Source organism: Procambarus clarkii, chromosome 31, assembly GCF_040958095.1.
Source record: "Procambarus clarkii isolate CNS0578487 chromosome 31, FALCON_Pclarkii_2.0, whole genome shotgun sequence".
In the NCBI taxonomy this organism is placed as follows: Eukaryota; Metazoa; Arthropoda; class Malacostraca; order Decapoda; family Cambaridae; genus Procambarus; species Procambarus clarkii.
This window is the reverse complement of record NC_091180.1, coordinates 42,307,681-42,322,566: the sequence shown is the minus strand read 5'-3', so window position 1 is coordinate 42,322,566 and position 14,886 is coordinate 42,307,681.

Here is a 14,886-nt window from a genome sequence, read left to right as displayed (position 1 = left end):
GGTGCGTTCTTGCGGTTTCAAGGATGCTGCTGTGCTCTATGGGGGCGAGTTGTCCTTTACTTTTGCTGCGCATGGGGCGCGTTCGCGGATTGATCGAGTGTATGTTACTGGCGGGGGGTGTTCTGTGTTTGCTTTCCACACTGTCCCGGTTGCTTTCTCGGACCATAGTCTCGTGGTGGTCCGGGTTGGTGTGCCCAGTCAGGTACGGGTCAGCGCAGGGTGGTGGAAGCTGAATTGTGGGTTGTTGCGTTCTCTGAGGGTTTGTGGGCAGTTTCGGGTTTGGTGGGTCGAGGTTCTCGCCCGGCGGTGTGATTTTCCTTCTGTTTTAGATTGGTGGGAGTGGTGTAAGGAGCAATGTCGGTTGTTTTTTCGGGTGGCTGCCAAACGTGAGGCTGCTGGAAGGTTTGCGTTGCTGCGGTTGTTCCAGGCGAGGCTTTTGCGGTTGTATGTGCGGTACAATGCTGGGATTGACTGTTTTGGGGAGATTGCGGAGTGTAAGGAGCATATTTGTGGTTTGCGGAATGAGTGGGCCGAGGGTGTTCGTGTGCGTGCTCGTGTGAGTGAATGTGTTGACGGGGAACGGCTCTCTCCTTATCTTTTAGGGAAGGTGAAGGCTGCGCGGGACGGTGTTTTTTTACGGCTCTGCAACGGCCGGATGGGTCCGTTGTTTCGGACACCGGTGGTGTGTTGCATTATGTGCGGCAGGAGTTGGTTGCGCTCTATGGGGAGGTAGTAGGGGACGACGCGATTGCGGAAGGTTTTTTGGGTGGTTGTGCTCCGGGGTTGTCTGCTGCTGATTGTGTTGTTTTGGAGGAAGATGTTTCGTTGGGGGAGCTTTTCGATGTGGTGAGGTCGTTTCGTTCCGGGAAGGTGCCGGGCTCGGATGGTCTTCCTGTCGAGTTTTATGTTGCCTTTTGGGATGTGTTGGGTGATGTTCTTTTGGAGGTGGTCCGGACTTGCCTCCGGGGGTGCGTTCTGCCTGTGTCTCAGTGCGTTGGGATTGTGCGGCTGCTCCCAAAGCCGGGCGATTTGCGGTTCTTCTCGAACTGGAGACCCATTACTTTGTTGAATGTGGACTATAAGATCCTGTCCAAGATTTTAGCTGGTCGGTGTCGCCGTGTGGTTGCGTCTGTGGTTTCCGTGGAACAGTTTTATGGTGTTCCAGGTCGCTCGTTACTGCAGTGCAATGCATTATTTCGGGATGTGCTTCTGTACGTGTCGGGCTCTCGCTTGTCAGCAGCGATGCTTTGCCTGGATTGGTCTAAGGCTTTTGACCGTGTTTCGTTAGCTTTTGTTTTTCGTGTGTTAGAGCGGCTTGGTTTTCCGCCTTTGTTTGTTCGTTGGGTGCGTATGTTGTACGCTCAGTGTTGCAGTCTGGTTTGCATCAATGGGTTCTTGAGTGCTCCTTTCCCTGTACGCCGTTCGGTGAGGCAGGGTTGTCCGCTTTCCATGCTCCTTTATGTGCTCTTTCAGGAGCCTTTTTTTCGGGCGGTCAAGGCTTGTGCGTTGACCCGTCCCCCCCGGCTGCCTTCTGATCGTCGGTTACCCATCTGCAGTTATGCGGATGATACCATCCTGTTCGTGGCCTCTGCTGGTTCTGTTCGGGCTGTCCAGGTCGTGGTTGAGAGGTTTGAGTTGGCCACTGGGACCCAGGTCAATCGTGCCAAATCTGGTCTTATGGGTATCGGTGGGTGGTCCTCTCGCCTTGTGTGGGAGGGGTCTTGGTTTCCGGTAGTCTTCTCTCTGCGTGTTCTGGGGATCACCTGGTTTGCTTCTTACGAGAGATCTTTGGAATTTAATTGGGGTGCGGTTTCTCGTAGTGTTGGTGTTGCGGTTGGGTTGTTGGCTGCGCGCCTGTTAACAATTTATCAGCGGGCGTTGCTTGTTACTTGTAAAGTTCTGTCACGTGTCTGGTTCGTGGCTCGGTGTTTCCCCCTAGATCGCCGGCTGGCTCTGGGGTTGGAACGTCAGGTTTATAGGTACGTGTGGTGTGGTCGTTACCACCCGGTTCGTCGCTCGACGTTGGTGTTAGCGGTGCGGGAAGGTGGGGTTGGTATTCCTGATGTGTTTACCAGAGCTCGGGCGCTGTTCTGGGTCTCGTTGCGTCAGGGTTTAGCGTTGGGTGGGGGGCTCAATGCTTTGTGTATTTTTTATTGTTCGGCCCGGTTTAGTTTTTTGGTGGATTGCGGTGTTTGTCGGGAGGTGGCCTTTTGTACCCCTCCTGTTTACTCCTGGGCGGTAGACATTCTTCGGGCTGTCTGTCGTTGTCCGGGTTATATGTCTCTCTCAGTGAAGGCGGTTTATGGGGTTCTATTTTGTCGTGTTCAGCCGCGGGTGGAGTCTTTATTCCCGTGTTGGGATTGGGGGGAGGTGTGGGCGGCTTTAGGGGCGCGGTTTTTGGCACCGCAGCAGCGGGAGTTGTTGTTTCGCATGTTGCATTTGTCGTTGGCGACAAATGACCGGTTGTGCATGCTGGGTTTGCGTGCCTCTGACGCATGTGTCCACTGTGGTTTGCCTGAAACTCGGTTACATGTTTTCTATTTTTGTGAGAGGCTGAGTGGTTTGCTTGATTGGTTTCGTGCTGTGTTGGCCATGGTTTGTGGGCCGGGATGTCGGGGTGGTTTTTTGCCGTTTTTGTTTTTGTCTTTTCCGCGGGGCTCTCGACGGGTGCGTAATACGCTCTGTCTTCTTGTCGCTGACTATGTGTATTGGGTGTGGGTTGGCCGGAGGGAGGGTTATGGGGTTGATAGGGTTTTGGGGTTTTTGAGAGGACGCTTACGGTTCACCTGGTGGTGGCTGCAGCGTGCTTTTCCGGATGATTTTTGTGGTTGGTTTACTGGTACGTATGTTCGTGGGGCTGCTTTTGAGTGATTGGTCGTGGGTTGGGCTCGTGGATGTTGGCTGTGGGTTGGTTGGGTGGGCCTTGTTCCGGTTTGTTTTCGGTCCCCGGTCCTCCGATGGGCCTCCTCGGCGGGGTTTGGGCAGGGTGTGTGTGTGTGTGTGGTTGCTCCTGTGGGTGTGTGTTCGTTTGGGTGTGCTTGTGTGTGGGTGTGGTTTTTATGTTTTCCCTGGTTCCTGCGTGGGCCTTTTTGTTTGCCTTGTATGGGTTTTATGGTTTGTGCATTTTTGTTCTTTATGGTATGTATGCTTATATGCTCCTATGTCTTTGGAGCGTGCCTCTTCTGTATTTTGTGATTTTCTGTGTGGGGGTTGGGGTGCCCGGGTTTATGTTTTGTCCTCCCCGCCCCTTTTCATGTACTACTGTTCCTGTGTTATGAGTGTTCTTTTTGCCATTACTGATTGTTATTTCTCTTTTTATGTGCCATGTACTTTGCCTTGGGCTATTTATGTATTATTTATCTGTTCTTTCTTGATTTGTGTTTTGTGTTCTGCCTTTGTATTATGTCTTTTTAATTATGCATGAGGAAACGGAGTAAGAAAAAAGAAATGTACTCAGTTATTTCTGTTTGACTTTCCATGTTCTGTATTTCCATGTTTTTTGTTTAATGTAGTTTTGTAATTTTGCCTCTTAGGGGTTTCGGAGGCCTGTTGTTCTGTACTTTTATGCACCTGTGTTTGGGTTGTTGGGCTGGGCTTGTATGTGCGTTCTCCTTTTGTATTTCTGTACTTAAGGTTGTGTGGATGTGCCTATGTTTTATGTTATTTCTATTGTGTGCTATTTATGTCATGTTCTGTTTTTTGTGGTAAATACTGTCCCCGTTTCTGGGTTCTCTTTTTTTTGTGCCTTGTGTCATGTGTTTTCTTTCTTGGTTTTTGTTGGGTATGTTTAGTGTATCAGTGGTTTACTTCCTTTGTTATATTGTCCTGTGTATGTTCATAACTTGTTCTTTCGGCGGGTGTCTGTTTTGTGCATTGTGTATTCTTTTATAAAAATAAAAAAAATAAAAAAAAACTACCCCCACCATCATCCACCACTCTCTCTCCACCAACTACCCCCCACAATCCAACACTGTCTCCATCAACTACCACCCCACAATTCACCATTCTCTCTCCACCAACTACCACCCCACCATCCACCACTCTCTTCACCAACTACCACCCCCAACATCACCCACACTCTCTCTACCAACTACCCCTCCACCATCCACAACTATCTCTTAATCAACTACCCCCCAGCATCCACCACTCTCTCTCCTTCAACTACCACTCCACCATCACCCACTCTTTCTCCGCCAACTACACACCCGCCATCCACCATTATCTCTCCATTAACTACCCCCTCCACCATCCACCACTCTCTCTCCTTCAACTACCCCACCACCATCCACCACTTTCTTTCCACCAACTACCCCCTGCAAACCACCACTCTCTCCCCCAACTACCACCCCACCATCGACCACTCTCTCTCCACCAACTATCCCCCATCATCAACCACTCTCTCCACCAACTACCCTCCCACCCCCTCTGCCACTATCCACCACTCTCTCTCAACCAACTACCCCCCCCCCCATGTGTTGTTGCCTGCCTGGCTGCGTGCTGACGTGGCCGTTTTGACATGGGGGGCCTGGCCATTCCCCTTGTGTTGCGGGTAAATTCCGTGGGCCTGGAATTCTCGTGTAAGGCTGGTTATCCGGCCATTGAGTTAGTTATGTGCGACATGCTTCGTATCCCGGTGGAAGCTGTGTATGGTGTTGAGCTTGTTATGGCCCACCGGGTGATTGTCAAGTTCGTGGGGGAGGAGGAGTATCGGGACTTCCTCCGGCGGAACGAGGGGCGTTCATTGCAGTTGCCGGATGGCGCCGGCTCCATTACGATCTCGGACCGAAGTGGTGCCCTGACATATGTCAGTGTGCACGGTGCGCCCCTGGAGTTCCCTGAAGACCTTCTCCGGCGCTTCTTCGGGAGGTATGGTGTAGTCATCAGTGTGCGGGTGAACAAGCTGTCCTCGGGGAAGTATGCTGGGAAGCAGACGAACGTCCGTACATTAGGTATGCGCCTGCGGTCGGATATCCCATCTTCTGTCCGGCTGCTGGGCTACTACGTTCGGGTGTATTATGCCTGGCAGCCCCGTACTTGCTTCCGGTGTGGCCAGTTAGGGCATCAGGCTGCCGGGTGCTCTGAGACCCCCGCTGCACCCGTTAACTTATTCCGGGAGGAGGATTTCCCGCCGCTCCCTCAGGGCGTGGATTCCGGGGATGAAGTGGAGCAGGTCCCAGTCGCTGCTGATGCGGCCCCTCCTGCGTCACCCGACATGCCCCCGGTGCTTGTTGTCCCTCAGCCGAGTGCGTCTGCATCTTCCTCGACTCCTGCTGCTGCGCCTGGTCCTGCACCCTCGCCAGGTGTTCCGGCTGTGCTGGGTGTTGGGGGGCCTGCGAAGCATCCTGTTGTGTGCGGCCTGGTTCCCCATGTGGTTGAGGCTGCTGCAGTACTGCGACGGGCGTTGGTTCGCCCGGTTCGTGAGGGCCGTGGTTCTGGGTCCGCCTCTGGCTGTGAGGATGTGCGGCCAGTGCCCAAGCGTTCTAAGCGCTCTTCTACTGCTTGGGCTGATATGGAGGACTACGACGCGGGTGGAGCTTCGGGAGATGGTGTGGCGATTCCGGGTGCCTCGTGCTCTACGACGCTGGTGGTGGCTGATGTCCATGTGTCAGCTGTTGACGATGTTTGTGCGTCAAATTTACCTCCTGTTCTTTCTCCTGCAGAAGGTTCTATGCAGTGGGAGGTGGTTGCTCCCACAGGCGTGGATGGTGTGGATCTTGGTGCGAGCCGAGGCATCAAGCTGGTGCTGAAAAAGGATGCCAAGTGTGGGGGGTCCCAGCAGGTACAACGTTCAGTGGTTGACGAGGGGCCCTGTGAGGCAGCCGAGGAGGCTCCCAGTGTGCTGCCCATTGCCCGGCCTCATGGGAAGGTGCCTCTCCCTCTCATCTTGGCCTCCGGAGTGGCGAATGATGCTGACCATCCGTTGAATTTTGACATTATTGACCGTGTGCGTCCTGATCCGTGGTGCCCTTCTACCATCTGGATTCGTCGGGCTAAGTGTTTTATTGTAGGTGTGCCAGAGTTAATGCCCGATCCTCGTATGCTCAATAGTGACAATGTTTCGGAGGACATTATGTTACTTTGGGAAGCGTACTGTATTCGCTTCCAGGCGGAAGAGTGGCCGGACAAGTATGAGATCTTTTCGTAGTCTGTGTGCTTGCTGTGTGTTTGGTGTGGTGTTGTGATGTTTTGTTGTGTTTTTCTTTTGTTTTCTTGTGTTTTTGATGTCGGCCCTTCAGGCCGGTGTTTAGTGACTTTGTATGATTGTGTATTGATTTGTTTGTTTCTTGATGTACTTTGTTGTTGCATTCTTGGTCCTTCAGGCTAGTTGTTGTGTTTATGCCTGATTTGTTTTCAGGTGTGCGTGTTTATTGTAATTGTTTATTTTGGCCTCGCCTTTTGTTTACGGGGCGGATGGCTTGGTGTGTGTTTTTTTTATTAATGTATTGATTTTATGTTGCTTTACTTGTTGTACGTGTTTGGACAGTCTTGTGTTTGCACTGTTCTGTTTCCTGCTATGCCTCTTGTTGTATGTTTTGTTTTTCTGGAGGTGTTGTTTTGTACTGTGATTGCTGGATTGCCATTGTATTCTGTTTTGTGCATTGATGTATGCTGTATTTTTCATGTTTTTTTTGTGTATGTGTTTTGTTGTGCTATGCTGTCGGCCCTTCTGCCGGTGGTCTATTGTTTTCCTTTATGTATTCTGTATTTTTATTGTATTTAATTTGCATGCTCTGCATGTAAAAAAAAAAAAAAAAAAAAAAAAAAAAAAAACTACCCCGCCCCCCACTATTCACCAACTGCCACCCCATCATCCACCACACTCTCTCCCCACAAACTAAAACCATCCACAACTCTTTCTCCTCCTGGTTGATGGGGTCTGGGAGTTCTTCTACTCCCCAAGCCGCACCACCATCCACCACTTTCTCTCCACCAACTACCCACTGCAAACCACCACTGTATCCTCCAACTACCACCTCACCATCAAACACTCAACCAACTACCCCCCAAACATCCCCCACTCTCTCTCAACTAATTACCTCCCCCCCACCCCATCATCCACCACTCTCTCTCCACCAACTACCATCCCACCATCAACCACTCTCTCTCCACCAACTACCCCGCCCCCCATCCATCACTCGCTCAAAACCAACTACCACCCCACCATACATCACTCTCTCCACCTACTACCACCTCACCATCCACCACTCTATCTCCATCCAACTACCATCCCACCATCAACCACTTTTTCTCCAACAACTACCCCCCCCCACCATCCACCACTCTCTCTACCAACTACACCCCGACCACCATCCTCCACTTTCTCTCCACCAACTACCCCCCCCCCAACATTCACCACCCTTTCTCTACAAACTAACCATACCACCATCCACCACTCTCTCTCCACCAAATACACTCCACAATCCACCACTCTCTCCACCAGCTACTACCCCAACATCCACCACTCTCTCTCTACCTACTACCACCCCCCCCCATCATCCATAACTATCTCTCCATCAACTACACCCCACCATCAACCTTTCTCTCTCCACCATATTTACCTAAACATCCCCCATTCTCTCTCCTCCAACTACCCCCCCCCCCACCATCTACCACTCTCTCTCCACCAACTACCCCACTCACCATCCACCATTCTCGCTCCATTAACTACCCCCCCCCCCACCAACCACCACTATCTCTCCACAAACTACCACCCTACTATCCACCACTCTCTCTCCACCAACTACCACCCCCATCATCCACGACACTCTCTCCCCGCCAACTTCCCCCCCCCCTCCACCATCCACAACTCTCCACCAACGCCACCTACTATCCACCACTTTCTATCCACCAACTACTACCCCCACCATCCACCACACTCTCTTCCCACCATCTACCCCACCATCTACCAAACTCTCTCCCTACCTACTACATCCCCTCACCATCCACCACTCTCTCCTCACCAACTATCCCTCCACTCTCTCTCCACTAACTACCACCCCACATACCACCAGTCTCTTTCCGCCAACTTCCCACCCACCATCCACCATTCACTCTCCATTAACTACCCCCCTCCACCATCCACCACTCTCTCTCTCTCACTTAGCTACCCCCCCCCCCACCATCCACCACTCTCTCTCACTTAGCTACCCCCCCCCCCCCACCATCCACCAATCTCTCGCCACCAACTACCACCACACCATCAACCACTCTCTCTCCACCAACTACCACCCCAACATCTACCACTCTCTCTCCACCAACTACCACCCCAGCATCCCCCTCTCTCTCTCTCCGCCAACTTCCACCCCACCATCCCCCACTCTCTCTCCACCAACTACCACCCCACCATCATCCACTCTCTCTCCACCAACTACCACCCAACCATCCTCCACTCTCTCTCATCCAACTACCCCACCAACACCGCCCCCACTCTCTTTCCACTAACCACCCCCCCCCCACCATTCACCACTCTCTCTGTTATGATCTCATCCTGTAGGAGAAACGAGTCTCCCCCTTGAGAGTTATTCAGCAAGCCTGACCTAATTAGAAGGTCTAGCAAATATTGAGGTGATAACCCATATGTAAAATAACTGGTTGGATATGATGAACAATTTAAGATTATGGGCAATGTAGAAGAAAACAGATAAATGACTGGTTAGGAGATGTTGACATTTTGCTGGAGGCGTGAGGCTCGCTTCTGGAGGGGCTTTGACCTCACTTGAGTGCCAGACATCGCAGGGAAAAGCCGCCCTCCGTTGAGCTCCCGTCAGAAGGGAACCCCTAGTGATATATCTCCAAGAGAAGAGAAGTGTGAAGACGTGCCAGCTGTGGAACTGAGCTGGGAACGTTGTGGTCTCAAGTCCTGGTCGAAGAGGAGAGTATTAAACCGCCCAGAGACATTATTGTGGGTCGTGGAAGCGCCCTGACAAAGCTTCGTCAGAGGGAGGAGCGCCCTCGACCAGACAATCTGTGGTAAGCACGATATATGCCAGTTCATAGTGATTGCTTGTAGTTGGTCGTGTGCCCAGCGACAGTAGCAATGTTTATTGATAAGTTAGACATGTTTTGGTGAGGCAGAAGGCCTGAAATAAGAGAGTGGAGAGGGAGGAACACGGAACGACGTCCGTCCCCTCTGAGCGCTGGCAGGTAACTGAGGGAGCTCGGCTCCTGACGGTGGAAGACCCTCCCAGCGAGTGAGGACCGCCGCCGGGCGAGGTGGAGTATGGACCCACCCGAAACGGGGGAGTCCACTCTCACTGTATGTAGAGGACAGATAGAGGTTTGAGGCAAACATATTGTGTGACTATTTTTGTTTATGTGTTAAAGGGGAAACATTTTATTGGAGTGTCGATGGGTTGCAGGTTTGTCTTTGGGGAAGAAGTTGCTGAGAACTTCGAAGCCAGCATAGATGAAGTAATTGATGAGACTCCAAGGTAGTGGAGGCGAGGACCTCGAGCTGTGAGGAGAAGCAGTGAAGAGGAGTGTCACGTGCTTCTGTAGAGGTGGTGAAGCACCATAGTTGCCCGAGGAAACTTCATGGTGTAGCAGCCAAGAGAGCTGTGGAGGAACCTAGCAGAAGTAGTAGAGCACCATAGTTACTCAAGGAAAACTTCATGGTAGCAGCCTGGAGGAGCTGCAGAGGATCCTGGTAGTTAAACCCAGAAGAACCTGAAGATATCAGGGTAGTGAACTTCCAGAGGTGGAAGGGAAGTTCTGGTGGATTACTTGTAGGGAGTTGATAGTGTTTGGTTGTCATTAGCGTGCAAGACGCAGTCAGAGGTGAGTGACTGTTTGCATTCTTATGTCAAGGAGTGTTTTATACTGAAGTTTAGAGTTACAGTCGTAGGCTGGATTACCTACAGATGAATGTGTTCTAGGACTGATAGTGATCGATTGATCATTGTTGCGTATCAAGGAACATTTATACTGATATATGTTATTGCATTCACATGCTGATTTTCTTTGTACACATTTATAGATACATATATATATATATATATATATATATATATATATATATATATATATATATATATATATATATATATATATATATATATATATATATATATATAGACTAGAAATAAAAATGAATTTTGGAGAAGTGATTTTTGATTTACCTCCAACAGTGAAGCGTAATGTACGAAAGATTGAGAAAATTCGTGTTAGAATTATTAATCTTACTTTTTCGGTCATATTTAATAATATATGTCTACAGGAAAGACTGCTACCAAAATATACTAATATTAAAGTGCACGACCCAGCAGCAAGGAATCAAGCCTTCACGATAAAATATCGCCAGGATCTGATTCGTGATCAGATATACAAGGCAGAGAATGAAATCAAAGACAACAAAACGCAACTACTTCATGCTACAAACAAGTGGAGAAATAGCAACATCGACCATAGTATCCGTACCCGCATTGAACAACACCTCGACATCCTCACAGACCAACATCACCTCAGCACTGAAACAAGGATTATCAAGAAACTAACAACATTATATGGAGGACCTATGGCAATTCCACGACCAAGAGATGGCTTCCTGAACCTTGCAGGAATTAACCTCACTGAGGACCAAGTCACTCTCCTAAATCTGGGCATAAACTGTCATGTTATGTCCAGACCGAGTGAAATGGCCCGGAAAGTAGAGTTGGAAATTCTGTTGGACGACATATTCGACCTCGAGACACAAAAGGAGGTCACTACCAAAGACACCTTACAAGCAGAACCTATTGCAGAAGGAGGAAAGAATCGAGGCAACTACAGAAGCACCATACTGTCCCCCGAGCTTAAAGCGGCAGCTAAAAGCCTTCGTGAGAACAAGGAGATAGTTGTCAGGAGAGGTGACAAGTCGCCAATATATGTCATTCTTAAAAAAGACGAATATCTGGCGAAAATGAACATCATACTCTCTGACCAAACTAAGTTCCAAAGGGTAACGAAGGACACTACAGCCGAATTAAAAGCAAAGGTCAACAAACTGATCGAAACTGTGAACGCCAAGAAATCCGGACTCCACCTGCCAAAGATCATTGGGGAATATAAACCTGGATATGCGTATGGAAATGTCAAGACGCACAAGCCTGGAAACCCACTTCGGCCAATCATTAGCCAGATACCCACACCCACGTACAGACTGGCGAAGCGACTCAACGGCCTGCTGACTCCTTATGTTCCTTGCGCCTTCAGCCTGAAGTCTCCAAAGGAATTTGTGGACTTACTGCGGGGCACACGGGCCACAGGGATAAGAGCCTCGTTGGACGTAGAATCGTTGTTTACCAACGTACCTGTGGACGAGACAATCGGAATGATAGCCGACAGAGTGTATCGTGATCCAGCCTGTACTCCTCTTGACATGCCAGAAAGTATTCTGAGGAAACTACTCCAAGCTTGTACTAAAGAGGCACCCTTCTTGAGCCCGGATGGGCACATGTATAAGCAAGTAGATGGGGTTGCCATGGGTTCTCCCCTAGGTGTCCTGTTTGCAAACTTCTACATGGGTACCATCGAGCAAAAAGTCTTAGTCGACATGAACTTGAAACCGGCCATATACTGCAGGTATGTTGACGACATTTTTACACAGGTACCTGATGTCAGACATCTGCAGGAGCTGAAGGAGGCATTTGAGCAGAGTTCCGTGCTGCGTTTCACTTACGAGACGGAAAAGGATGGGAAGCTGCCTTTTCTAGATGTAACAGTCATGGAAAAGGGCGGAGGTTTCCACACTGCAGTCTACACTAAGGAAACAAACATAGGAATGTGCCTAAATGCCAACAGCGACTGCCCTGACAGGTACAAGAGGAGTGTTGTTAACGCATACGTCGACCGTGCTCTCAGCCACAGCTCAGAATGGAAGCAAGTCGACGAAGAACTCTGTAGGGTAAGGCAGGTCCTAGTCAATAACGGCTTCTCCAATGGTTTTCATCGAAGACATCATAAAAAGGAAAGTGAAAAGCCATGCAACCTCTGAAGAGACAACTAACACAACACCTATACCCCCTATTAGACTATTTTACAGGAACTTCTTTTCCACAGCTCATAAAACGGAGGAAAGGGTCCTGAAAGATATTGTTAATAGAAACGTTATCCCTACAGACAAAAATCAGAGGATACAACTGACGATTTACTATAAAACCAGAAAAACGGCCAGCCTACTCATGAGAAACTCTCCAGACACAAAACAGAACGCTTTAAAAGAGACTAACGTCGTCTATGCCTTCAAATGCCCACTTGGGGACTGTAAGCTCCAAAAAACCCAGTATATAGGCAAGACAACAACATCTCTTTCTAGGCGTTTAACGATGCATAAGCAACAGGGCTCCATTAAGGAACATATAATCTCTTCCCATAACCAAACCATCGCCAGAGAAATCCTAGTAAACAACACAGAAATCATCGATAGATACAGCGATAGCAGGCGGCTTGACGTTTGCGAGGCACTACACATCAAGAAGTCAACACCAGCAATCAACAGCCAATTATTGCACAACTATATTCTACCCACCTCAAGACTCCGCTCCAATATAGAAGCATCAAGAAATATGGACCAATAGGCTTTCTACAAACACTTCTATTCAATACCCATTGTTTCTGTTCTGTCTTGTGTTGATACTTTTAATACCCTATTAATATCCCCTCTTGTTCTGTCTTGTGTTAATGCCACATCACCCCTCCCACCTCACTCAAATGTAGATATAAAATCAGAGATACGTAAGTTCTAATCAGTTGTGTATTTGTGAAGTCTTTGAAAATGTAATAAGTTTTACGAAACGCGCACGTGTCGCGTCAGACTAGAAATAAAAATGAATTTTGGAGAAGTGATTTTTGATTTACCTCCAACAGTGAAGCGTAATGTACGAAAGATTGAGAAAATTCGTGTTAGAATTATTAATCTTACTTTTTCGGTCATATTTAATAATATATGTCTACAGGAAAGACTGCTACCAAAATATACTAATATATATATATATATATATATATATATATATATATATATATATATATATATATATATATATATATATATATTTATATATATATATATTCTCTTGCTGATGGTGCAACAGTGTATGTAGACTTGATCAACTTGAGGAGGTTGATTTATCAGGTGGTGAACCAGAAGATAGGATACCACTTGATAAGCTGATGATAGAGTTCTGATTGTGTTGGAGTGCAACCTGATTGTAATAGTATAGAGTATAGGATTCATTATTATTATATGTGTGTATGTATTTTGTATGTGCTTTGTCCAGTAAATGTATTCCAAATTGCTGGTGTTTGCCCTTGTCCTAGTGAGGCTTCCCATGAAATAGTACAGAAGAAGAGAGAGAGAGAGAGAAAGAACCAAGAACCACTGTTGTGGACAGGGTAAAAGGTAATACTAATAAGTCAAAAGGGGATTGAGGAGATCAGATCACCTAAGGAGAGAGTGGGGAGTCACAGCGACTCGTGTGGGTGTGTGCACGTGACAACGAGGCTGAGTGTTGGAGCCGCATCCCCTAAACGTGTGACGATGAGCCCCTCTCCAAGAGCTAGAAGCGCCTAGTGTGATCTCCTAGTGAGGTATAAGCACTCTACCGAGTTGTGGGTTGGGTTGTCTGTAGAGAAGGGTCAACGACGACAACACCACCAACACACAAACTATAATAAATTGGGGGCCTGTGTCGGGGAGAGTGAACTGACACACCCACACCCTGTCCAAGAGTGGATTTGTACACCCTTGTTGAAATAAACTGTGTGACTGCAGGTGTATATTCTCTCTCTTGGGAAGACTCACAGGACAAGATGAATAAGGTGCAAGCTTTTGTGGAGTCAGGCAAGCCTGAGGACTTGGAAGGTTGCACGAGGGATCAATTGAAACAAATAGCAGAAAAATGTGGCATTAGGTTGAAAGCATCTAAAGTAGCTGGGATGAAGGATGAGATCCTGAGAAAGTTGAGAGCCAGAAGTGAAGCGGCAAAACAAGCCCAGAAAGGAGCTGAAAGTGGAAAGGAGGATGATGGGCAGGATGAAGTGAGATCCCAGGGATCGTGTAGGAGCAGCAATAGTAGCCGCAGTAGCAGGAGTAGCCGAAATAGGAGGTTGGAGAGATTCCAGATAGAGCTCCAGATGCAGCAACAACGAGAGGACAAGGAGAGACAGTTCCAGCAGCAAAAGTTGAAATTAGAACTCCAGATGAAAAATGAAGCCGAGAAGGAAAAAGAGAAAACCAGGCTGGAAGTAGAAAAAGAGAAAACCAGACTGGAAATAGAAAAAGAGAAAACCAGAGTAAGAGAACTGGAGTTGGAACAGGAGAAAGAAATAGAGAGAACAAAACAAATGCAGATAGAAACGAATAGAACCTTGGCTGTGCAAAGGATTGAACATGGGTTGCCAGAGAGCACCACCCAGGTATTACACTCACCAGATGTTAGGGTTAAGGAGAAGGACATTCCCTTGTTTGTTCCCGAAGAGGCGGAGAGCTTTTTCGAGCATTTTGAAAATGTAGCCAGCATCAAGGAGTGGCCACAGGAGGAATGGGCCCAGCTGGTCCAATTAAGATTGACCGGTGCAGCCAGGGAGGCATACACCCAACTGTCACTGGAAGAGTGCCAGGATTATGCCACGGTAAAGAGCAGCGTATTGCGCTCGTTTCAGTTAACCCCAGAAGCTTATAGGAAGCGTTTCAGAGAAATGAGCAAAGATGGAGCATGTACGTTTGCCGAGACAGCAAGAGATCTGGAAAGACGATTCCAGAAGTGGATTGAGGCTGCTGGAGTTGGATCTTACGCTGACCTGAAGCAACTGATGGTCATGGAGAAGTTCTTGGAGATGATGCATCCCGAAACAAAGTTCAAGATCCAAGAAGCAGGGATTATGGAGGTGAAAGATGCCGCAGATAGGGCA